Source organism: Crinia signifera, chromosome 3 (assembly GCF_055691185.1).
Source record: "Crinia signifera chromosome 3, ASM5569118v1, whole genome shotgun sequence".
In the NCBI taxonomy this organism is placed as follows: Eukaryota; Metazoa; Chordata; class Amphibia; order Anura; family Myobatrachidae; genus Crinia; species Crinia signifera.
The window spans coordinates 141050428-141062464 of record NC_139219.1 but is presented as its reverse complement, the minus strand read 5'-3'; positions in this window follow the sequence as shown (position 1 = coordinate 141062464).

Here is a 12037-nt window from a genome sequence, read left to right as displayed (position 1 = left end):
AGTAGGCCTTTACCAGCTTGCACATACCTTCCTTTCCAAGATGTGTCAGCCCATGGGCCGCCTCGGCTAGACTAGGAAGGTATGCTCTGGGGGCCACTGGTTTCCCGTGTCCATCTCTCCAAAGTCCGGTGGACTCTTGGCCACATCCCTTCGACTTCCATACTGCTCTTTCCTGTGGGGAACACAAATTCTGCATGTCTATCAGTTTGGATGTGGATACCATGTTCAGTGTACAAAGGTTGGTGGGATGGGTGAAAATATTTACAGGGCATGCGGCCCTTTTCGCTGCCTCATCAGCGCGGCTGTTACCAAGTGACACCGGGTCTTTCTCTGATGTGTGAGCTTTGCACTTGATAACAGCCACTCTGTCTGGAAGCTGGATAGCTCCCAGAAGTCTCCTAATGTACGTCGCATGCGCCACTGGTGTGCCAGCCGCCGTCATGAAATTTCGGAGGCGCCATAGGGCTCCAAAATCATGGACTACTCCGAAAGCATATCTGGAGTCGGTATATATGTTCACTGATTTCCCATTAGCCAGTTCACATGCTCTGGTCAGTGCCACCAGTTCCGCTACTTGCGCTGAGTGAGGTGGTCCTAAGGGTTCAGCTTCCACAATACCTTCTCCATCTACTACCGCGTAGCCTGTGCAAAGCTCTCCCGTCTCCGTCTGTCTATGACAGCTACCATCTGTGAATAAGGTTATGTCTACCTCACTTAATGGGCTGTCGCTTATGTCAGGACGTGCTGTGAAGGTCTGATTCAGGTAGGTCATGCAATCATGTTTGTCCTCACTCTCACTAAACTCTGCTTTACCATATTCAGCAACATTTCCATCACCCTCCACCCTTTGTGCCTTGGAGGGCACATGAGGGAGAAATGTGGCTGGGTTTAGTGTGTTGCATCTTTTGATGGTAATATTTACTGGGGCCATCAGCGCCAGTTCCCACTTAGTGAACCGTGCTGAGGACACATGACGTGTTTGGGCAGAATTTAGGAGAGCAGAGACAGCATGGGGAGCATGAACAGTTAAATCGTGTCCCAGCACTACGTCCTCACTCTTACTTACTAGTTGTGCTATTGCAGCCACACTTCGTAAGCACGTTGGGAGTGAGCGTGCTACTGTGTCCAGCTGGCCACTGTAGTACGCTATTGGTCGGTTGGCATCACCATGTTTTTGTACAAGCACTCCTGCCGCACACCCACCTGATTCAGTTCCGTACAGTTCAAAGGGTTTCCCATAATCTGGCATTTCTAGTGCTGGGGCCTTGGTTAGGCTCACCTTTAGTTCCTCGAAAGCCAGCTCAGATTCCTCAGTATGAGAGACCCGATCAGGCTTAGTTGAGGAAACCATCTCTTGCAGTGGTAATGCCAGAATAGAGAATCCTGGGATCCAATTGCGACAGTATCCACACATGCCTAAGAACGTACGGATCTGATGTTGGGTCTGTGGCAGTACCATGTTCTGAATCGCTTGGATTCTGTCGTCGGTGAGGTGTCTCAGCCCTTGGGTAAGGCAGTGACCCAGATACTTAACCCTGGTCTGGCATAATTGCAGTTTATCCTTTGATACTTTATGTCCTGTCTCTGAGAGATGCATCAGTAGCTGTCTAGTGTCATCCACTGATGACTCCAGTGACTCAGAACACAACAATAAGTCGTCGACATATTGTATCAGTATCGAACCGCTCATGGGTTGAAAGGATTGCAGACAATCATGCAAGGCCTGGGAGAAGATGCTGGGGCTGTCTATGAACCCTTGGGGGAGTCGTGTCCAGGTATACTGTACTCCTCTGTAAGTAAAGGCGAACAGATACTGGCTGTCAGGATGCAAAGGGACGGAGAAAAATGCTGAACACAAGTCAATGACTGTGAAATGGGTACAGTGAGGTGGGATTTGCATGAGGATGACAGCTGGGTTTGGCACTACGGGGAATTGGCTCTCAACTACCTTGTTTACCCCTCTCAAATCCTGCACTAGTCTGTAGCCCCTCCCCCCGCTCTTTTTCACAGGAAAAATGGGACTATTGGCCGTGCTGGAAGTTCTAACTAGGATTTCCTGTTGGAGCAATCGTTGGATCACTGGAAATATTCCTAGCTCAACTTCAGGTTTTAAAGGGTATTGCGGTATTTTTGGGGCTATCCTGCCTTCTTTTAAGCGGATTTCTACTGGAGCTACGTTTGCCATCAGCCCAGCATCCTGTCCATCTTTAGTCCACAGGGAACTCGGTATTTGTGCTGTAATTTCAGCTACCCTAGATGGATTTGATTCTACAACAGTGGAACACAACATTAGCCTCTGAGGACTATCCAGCATATCTTGCACTTCTTGTGTAAGATTTCTAGGAGTGTCCAAAAATACCCCATCGGGGGTGCAATAGATGACACATCCCATTTTGCATAGTAAATCTCTACCCAGGAGGTTAGTCGGGGCCGCTGCAGCCAACAGGAAAGAATGTTTGGTATGCAAAGGCCCAATTGTAACCTCCGCTGGGTTCGTCAGTGGGTAATGTATTTTTCCTGTTACCCCAATTGCTGCTACTGATTGATTAGTGAAACCCAAGTGAAGAGGAGTGTTGAGAACAGATCTGGCCGCCCCTGTATCAACCAAAAAGGTTTGCCTTACTCCAGCTATATCAACCTTCACCTGAGGTTCCTCTCCAAGGTGTTGAGTTAGTCTAACTGGCTGTAGGATACAGGTATGACCTGTTTCCTATGGTCTGACCTGGGTTGCCCTTAGCACAGTGTCAGCCATCAGATGGGGAGGAGGCATGTTGCGTGACCTGTCTGTCTCCTCCCATTGTCTAGGGGCTGGGTATCTCCGTGTCTCACCTTTGTGAGATTCCCATTCTCGCTTATGTGTCTGATAACTCCTGTGGTTTCCGAACCTACACTGAGCTGCAATGTGTCCCTCCTTATTGCAGTTGTAACAGATAATTGGCTTTCTACCTGTTTCCCTGGTGTTTCGTTGTTGGTATGCAGCTTTGTTTGGGGCATTAGTAAGGGCTTGGATGCTAACCATCATCAGTTTGTCAGTTTGCAGTTCCCTGTGCTTCTTAATGTTGCGGTCGTGGTCCACAGCAGATTCCCGTAGGGCATCCACTGTCATTCCACGCCAATTTGGGAAAGAAGTTTGGACTCTGGCTCTCAGGTTTTCCCTAAGCCCTTCCACCAGCACAGAGACAATCATCTCCCTCAGGTGGGGGTCGTCCTTAGGCTCGGAGACACCAGTGTATTTCGATACCTCCAGTAAGGCCTTTGTAAAATAATCAGCAGCAGTTTCGCCATCTTTTTGTTTTATGGTGAAAATCTTGCTGTATTCTACTGCCGCTGGAAAATATACTCCCAACTGTAAATTAATCAGGCGTATATTCTCCTGGTTGATCTCATCATTTATCTCCTTGTCCACTTTCAATTCACTATCCTGAATGAATTTCGGGATGTCAATGTGAGTGGGGAGACAGGCCCTCAACATGATTCTCCAATCCTTGTTGGTGGGCTCATCAGAGTTTCCCAGATCCCTTACAAATTTCCGGCATATTGCCAGATCTTTCCTAGGATCAGGGAAATCTGTAATGATGGACCGCAGCTCTAACCGTGTCCATGGGTTTAGCATGGTCATCTTCCTGGTAGGTATCACACCCTCTCTGTCTGCCTTACCATAGGGAACCTCCAGTGTGCGTACAGGGTATGTTTGTACCACCTCTGCATTACTGGGACCTGCTTGGGAGTCGTCTGTGTCTGTGCTGTGTAGTGCATCCTTACCTGAGTCCAATTCTATGCCGTTGGCACCAGCTGCCTCCTCCTCCTGTGCTGGAGCCCCAGCAGCGGGTTGAGCTTTACCCTCAAGCATATTAATTGCATGGGAGACGGCCAGTGCCAACAGCTGCTCGTTCTCCTCTCGGGTCTCCTTATAAGGGGATAAAACGGGATACAGGTTAGTAACGGATACATTATTACTTAGATCTTTCTTATGGGACATTAACCCCTTCGGCACATATGGGGGTGGAGGAGCTGATTCTATTGTGGCAGCGGTTGCATTTGCATTTTTATTGTGGCTGATTGTATCAGATACTGCCAGACTTCTGGTTCCCCATTGTTCCTGTCCTTCCTTCTGCCACAATTTAAGAATATTTATATGCTTCACTCTCTCCTTACGACTGGAGAGTAGGCATATTTCATCTTTTACTGCCGATAAGATTTCTGGATCGAAGCTACCAACACTGGGAAATTCTAACTTGCTGCCTTGTGTCATTTTTCTCCATTTATTTTGATAAACAACTGCGAGTTCACCGTGCTTCCTGCACATAATAAAAGCAGCCGATCCTTTTGGCCGGCTTGCTTCCTCCCTATCTTGCACGTTATCACAGCGTGACCCGTTATTACCCATAGTTACAGGAATAAACGTTCACAGCTTAATAGATATCGGTGGGTTATTACTTATCTGAGAGCTCCCCAAACACTCACTTCTACAGCTTCCTAGAACATCCCACAGTCAAGCAGGTGCGAAGGATACGAGGTATTATACTCAATCACCAAGCTCTCAACTAGCAGCGAACTTCTAGCCAACTTGCTTGGTGCGGCACAATTTTTCCAGGGTATAACAAACTTGCTTTCCTATACCCCCAAAAATCGGATTTCTAAAGTAGCTAATCGGAAACAAGTGCGTTCCGATATATCTTCTTGTACCCTCCTAGCGGAATCAATTCCACTGAAGGGGCAGTTCCTATGTGTACGTCGGCACGTACACCCTGTCCTAACTGGACCTGTCCTACACTGGACTACACTGCGCTTGGGTCGTGTCCGTCTCACACCCGTCCGCCTCAGTTATTTTTCACACTGGGCGCTAGTTACACCTTGGTCTTATGCTTATTTTTGAAATATTTCTGTACAGAAAATTTTCCCAGGCCGGTAGCTTTTCACTAGATTCTTATGCAGGTATAAATCCCTTATAATAAGCTATAGGAATCTATTAAAATAATGCTTGAGTTGCTTGCTTATGAAAAAATGAACAAAAAGAAAAAAAACTTATTTTCTTTTATTAATCACCGCTTTATTCGCAGTATATTACTATACTGCTTCAATAAAGCTAGTGGTTTAATACTGTTCACCTTGTAGTTCCTATGTGTGCTGCGTGTGCAGTACCAATGAACAGCCACGTGTGTACGTGCGTTGTTCACAGGCCGCCGATGAATCGGCCACCCACGTGTTCTATAGTGTATTTGCAAGGTTGCGCTCGGGTTTCGCTATACGCAGTAATTGCGCCTAAATGTGGAATAAATCCCTTAACTGTGTCCGAGAGTTACGTATCAAGATGCGAAATAAATCCCGTACTTAATCCGTAAATCACGTACAAAGATGCGAAACTTTCCCGATGTGGGCACGTGCGCGCGCACCTTGCGTAATACACAATAGACGCTTTACGTTACTGCAAAAGGCCCAGGACTTGTCGCCACGTGGCGGGGTCCCTGTTTTTGCGGTAACTAACAATAAACAATTATAGTTTTGCACAGAGGGGATCCTCTATGTACTATAATAAACACAGATTCCACGTGTGCGAACCTTATCGCACGTGGTACATATACTATAATAAACAAGCAGCCCAAGACACTATACCCCGTTAAACTACTTGTGGCAGGCAGAAGTACAGTTTACTAAACACTTTGGTATGATATGCTTTAAAACACGTGGCTTTCACTTATTGTACTCCGGGTTCAGCGCTAGCACTTCCCGAACCCCGCACCGCCGTGGACTCGGCCTATCCAGCAATGGAAACAAATAAATACTTCCACCCTTTTGCTGGTATAGGTCGAGTCGCACGCCTGGTACTGAGTTCTGGACTGTGGAGCGGACGGACGAGCCCTCAATTGTTAATGACGATTTGATTATTACCAGAGATACAATATGTGAAAAGCGCAGGTTACGTAATGTGTCCGTAACCTGCTTACCCTTTATACCTAGCTACGTGCGAACAAAACGTAGCGCAGCGTAGCGTACCTTGTAATTGTATGTTATACAGTTAGGAACCAATACCTTGATAAGAGATCTCGTCGCAGGACTTTGTCTCTAATTCTGCGAATATATTTTAAAGGACAGAGTCCGCAATGTACCTTATCGCTATTATGCGAATAACCAGACACGACCACTGAATAGAAGTAAGGAGGTTAGAACTCCATAAAAAGGTTGTATTAAAGTCCCTAATGGACAAAAGGGGGTTACAGAAATAAGAAATAAACAGGTATAACAAGTGATACAATATACTAACAATGAATGCTAACAAACTCTGCTAAGGGGAAAGAATACAATAATACAAGACACAATCAGCCAACAATACTACAAGGATAAATACCGTGAAATGCAACCGTTACCCGTCTCACTCTAGTATGCGAAGCGCAGTCCGGTCAGAGCTCACTATCGTTCAGGAATGAGCGATAGTCCGGTAGGAAGGTCCAGGGAAGGTAGTTGTGCCGAAGTGACCGAGCCTGCTCCGGGTCGCCTATCTTATAGGGTCAGAAAGGGGAGGTCAAAGGCCATTCTCATTGGTCAGAGATCATATGTCCGGTCCACTGTGATTGGAGGTTAGACGCTGTACCTGGTCTGACCAGGTGCAGGGGAGTGAACTTTAAGAGTCCTTTGTTTGGTGGTTTCGGCGTCAGCAAGGATAAGAACCGGTTTGAGCTCGTTTCCTTTGTTAACTATTTACAACAGAAACTGTCTCTGGAATATGGGTTTTGTCCATAACTATCGGGCCGTGTACATTGCGAAATATTCGCAATGACCGGAATACTTTGCATAATGAGCTGAGCGGAACGGTACTAAACACGATCTAGGCCCTTATTCTAATCGGATCGGTACGGCCCGCGTGCGGCCGTACCGCCGATGTTTTTACTCTGCACATGCGCAGAGGTGAATCTGCGCATGTGCAGCCCCCTTCGCCGCAGATGTATTTCGTCCGCCGCAAAGGGGGCGTATAGGGGCGTGAGAGGCATCATGCCCTCATTTCCCTATGTGTACGCCCCGCGTTTCATGGGCGTTCCCATGCAAACGCGGGGCGTATGCATGGTAATGAGGCCATGACGCAACTCATGGGGGCGGAAAGCTGACGTCGCCGGATGTCAGCTTTCAGCCCCCATACAAGCTACCACACGGACGATTGTCCGTGTGGTCTCAGCTTGCGGGAGCTGCCGCGGCGTGCGGACCTGCCTTCGATGGTCGACGACCATCGAATGCAGGGGGCAGCTCCCACCATGGTGGAGGCGTAGCCTCCACCATTTTTATGCGGATCGCCAGCCGTCCGTGTACGGACGGCCGTGGCGATCCGTAGGGTGGGCGGGGATTGGTTTGTGCGGCCGGAGCCCCGTGTGCGGCTCTGGCCGCACCAACCAGAATAAGGGCCCTAGACAGGTGTGTGCAGGGCTAACTAAGCTATGTGTGGCGTTCTAAACCTTTTAACTATATTTCATTTCGTGTAAGTGTGTTATTATGAATTTATATGCGATAGTATGTCTACTCTTCTGGTCCACATTGTCACACATACTCGGGTATGGAAACTTTATTTGCGCAACTCTGCGAACCAAAATGGCGGCCATACTATCACAAAATGGCGTGTGTGTACCTAGACTTCCACACGTGATTCACGGCACACCCCCGCGACCCCCCCTCCCATGATTCGCCGCAACCCCCGCCCCGTAACCCCCCCTCCCGCGATTTGCGGCACCCACCCGCGCGACCCCCCCTCCCGCAATTCGCGGCACCCCCCTGCGATTCGCGGCAGCTCCAGAATTAAATTGCACATGGAAAACACTGACATGGCTATGGTCGACAATGAAAAAGGTTGACATGAGTTTTTGAAGTTTTTTTTTCATTTTTTTTAATGTTTTCATATTCATTCTCATGTGTCAACATGGACACCAATGAAGTGCCACACTTATGTCAACATTTACATGTGTTGACCTTTCTGTGTTGATTTTTTCTTGTGGCGATTCGCGTCACACCCCCCCACCCCCCCGCAACCCCCACTCCCGCGATTCACGGCACACACACACCCCCCCGCGATTCTCAGCACCCCATCCCGTGACCCCCCCTCCCGTGATTCACGGCACACCCCCCGCGACCCCCCCTACCATGATTCGCCGCAACCCCCGCCCCCGTAACCCCCCTCCCGCGATTTGCGGCAACCCACCCCGCGACCCCCCTACCGCGATTCTCTGCAATCCCTCCCCTCCCGCGATTCGCAGCATCCACCCCCCCACAACCCCCCCTCCTGCAATTCGCGGCACCCCCCGCGACCCCCCCTCCTGCAATTCGCGGCACCCTCCGCGACCCCCCCTCCCGCGATTCGCGGACACCTAAGTTGCAATACAGGGCATCTTTCATACAATTCTAACCATATTTCTCATATACAAAGGTTCACAAATTAAGGGGGCGCAGCCCCTTACGACGGTGTGAAGAGCGCCCGTAGGGCGCGATGAATATATATATATATATCACAGTTAACACAATAATTGGCACACACTTGGGGGCACACACTTAACATGACAATTTATTAGCACTTACTGTTTAATAGCAGGGATGCAAACAGTTAAAGTGCTTCAGAGACATTCCATTAGCTCTGTGTAGCAGCGGCATGATGAGAGGACGGACAGCTCCGTAACCTGAGAGCACTGCAGGGTAGTGTTAGACAGCTTGGGGGAAATTTACTAAAGGAAATTTGTAAAAAATAGGTGTATTTGTATTTAGAAATACACTTATTTTTTACATTTACTATCCCAAAAATACGGCAATTCGTATTCGTATTGATAGCACATCAATACGAATACGAATTGCCGTATTTTCGGGATAGTAAATGCAGGGCCGGATTTTCCACTAGGCCCGTGAGGCACGGGCCTAGGGGCGGCACAATGTATGGGCGGCAGCGGGCAACATTGAGATCAGATGGCCGGCAGTGCAGCAGCATGGCCAGGAGGAGCGGGCATTAGCAAATGATGAGCAGCGCTGCCGGTGTCATGATCAGCGTCGGTGCCGCTTGTCACTCACCACTGCCCTCTCACATGTGTGTTTGCACTGCAGTCCGTCTCCTGCCACAGCGATGTCACCGTCTGGTCCGGAAGTTCACCTAGCTCAGCGTGCTGATGCTGAGCTCAGCTGAGTCACTGCCTCCCCTGCCGCTATTGGCTGCTGTGTCAATGGGCGTGCAGGGTGGGCGTCATACTGTGTGTGTGACTGTGTGCCTCAGCTCCAGGCTCCCGGCTGCTGGCAAGGAAAGGGACAAGCACAAGGCGAGTCGAGCAGCGCTATGAATAATGATACCAGATGTTTGGAAATATATGAAATGTTTTACTCAAATTAAAAATTACAATAAAATACACAGTATTACAATACAATATAACAATATAGGGGGGAAATAAAAAGTAAATTGAAATGAAGGTAAAATAAATAGCCAAGCCTCAATGGATTCATGCAATAATCAGTGGAAATGATCACTGGTTGTAGTAGCTGAGTGTATATTACCACATGTAGAATAAGTGGCAAACGCAGGATTTTCAGAAGGGGGTTTCCAGAGGGGCGGAGCAAAGCATGGAAATGGACATTAGGTGACCCAGTATATGCCGGGTCAGTTAAAGTATTATAGGTAGACCAAATGTATATAAATAATAAAAACATATATATATATATATATATATATATATATATACATACAGGGGCATCAACAGCAGTGTAGGCCCCTGGGCATAGCAATGTATTGGGGCCCCTACCGATCCTCCAGAGGTAGGGTTGGGGGAAGCTTTGATGTCCCACAAGTGGTAGGGGGTATTATATCAACTGCTCAGCATGTAGGGCCTGGATCAGTAATTTCCACTAATTACCCCTTTACTGTACAGATGGTGGGAGATGAGGACATTGGGCTGAATGAAGGGGCCCTGATACATAACTTCCAGGGTGGTAGAGGATGTTTAATATGCAGAGGAGGGGTGTATAGTGGAGTGGGCTTATTATCCATAATTTTCTGGTGGGAGGACAGCTTGCTTGACTGCAGATATCTCCAGTTCCTGGAAATAGATTTATTAGATTTTAATGGAATTAAAAACTAGAGAATCCCACCTACCAAATGGTATTGGGGATTAGGGGATCAGAGTTCAGGAGGCAGAGCAATCTGCCAACGAGAATATAAAACTACATACCAGGTGTGTGGAGCTGGAGCAGCAACCAGCTGCTGGAAGGCTGATATCTCTGGTTCTGGGAACAGTAGAGACAAGCTTCTAGTATCCTTTAAAGGGGGAGAGTCTCAGCTTTTGGAATATTCCCCTTTAGAAAAACTCTAAATCAGACAGAACCCGAAATATCTGACTGGGAAGAGCAATTAACAGGCTTGGATGGGGACCACTGCTTTGAAGTCATATATCTCCGGTCCCTAAGGGCCGATTTTTAAAATTCTTGTACCCATGGAAAGAGGGGACCCTCAGCTTTCAGCATAGGGCCCTTAGACTTCTGGGGGGGTTTCTGGGTATTTGGAAACCCCCCTTGCGTGCGCTACTGAGAACCAGGTCCCAGGAGAGTGGAGGATAAGCTGAAGTCCTCACGATATACGCGGTGTAGCTGTCTTACCACTGGAGGGTGTATCAGTCGCTGGAGCTCACTGGTGTACTTTTACCCATTTGCTGGGAGACGAGAGTGGTTGCAAGAGTCACAAAAGGGAGTCCTTTTCAGTGAGCCACCACCTGGGGTATCACTGGATGAAATGGGGAAATCGGCTTCCGTGCACAGTGGATTTTTGCAGATGTCCTGAGAAAACTGTGCACGGTGTCCGCCGCTGTATGGGGGGGATTCAAGTGAAAAGATGGAGAGTCCACGATTTTGGAGGCAATAATTTGTAGGATGCAGAGGCTGGGATGAAGTACCTTACGCGTTTCACTGCGTCCTGCAGCTTTATCAAAGGCTGCTGGCTCCCGCCCTCCCTGCCTCTCGAGACGAGTTCACTGCACTACAGAAATTTTAAAAAAAAGGTGCGTACCGCGATTAAGGAGCGAAAGCTCCGAAACATCAGCAGCTTGTATCACTGAATACAAATTCTTCAACAAAGTCCTCTGAGTGCCGTTGTTTATTCCGTCGCATCCATCACCGCTAAGGGCACCGGGGCAGCTGCATTGAGGAGGAGAGTGCCAGGCCGCACCCCCTATCTATCTATCTATCTATCTATCTATCTATATATATATATATATATATATATAAAATCAAAGTTCAGCCTGAACAATGATTATGTGAAAATAGGGGGGGGGGGGTGCATCAGGTTGTGCCTAGGGGCGGCCTGATCCCTAACTTCGCCCCTGAGTAAATGTCAAAAATAAGTGTATTTCTAAATACAAATACACCTATTTTTTTACAAATTTCCTTTAGTAAATTTCCCCCCTTGTGTGGACGGGCTCTGGATGCTGTCAGTGTGTGAGCAGGGCAGGCATACTGCCTGTATGCTCTGTTTGGAAGGAGGGAGGGACGGACGGGACTTCAGGCTGCAAGGGAAAGGTACAGTGGCAGCCGACAGCAGCGCTGAGCTTACAGGCACAGCTGTGGGGATGCAGGGAGGCTAGAGAGCTCCTCCCTGCACTGAGAAGCGGCGGACGCTCTGTAAGACAAACTGAGTGATGACATGCCTGGCAGCTGCCACCCTTGACAGGTGCCGCCCCTAGTCCCGTGCCTCACGGGCCTAGTGACAAATCCGGCCCTGCCTCCACTCCCTGTCCATCTCGCTGAAGCGGAGATGGGCAGGGAAGCCTTCTGTCCCCGCTTCCCGCCACCTTACTGATGGGGACGCGCGAGCGAGTGAGCCGCTCGTGCATCCCCATCCTCTGGCCCGCCATCCTGGCTAATGTCAGCTCCATCTGTAGTAGTACTGTCTTTTCCACCTGTCGCAAAAGGTAATTGCAAGGCTTTGAACTTGTCACCATTGACGGTTAAATAATTATTTGGTGTTGAATTCTTCAGAAGGAGCATAAGCAGTCTGTGTTCTTAGTAAGAAGATAGGCAGGAGTAAGCAGCAAAGGAT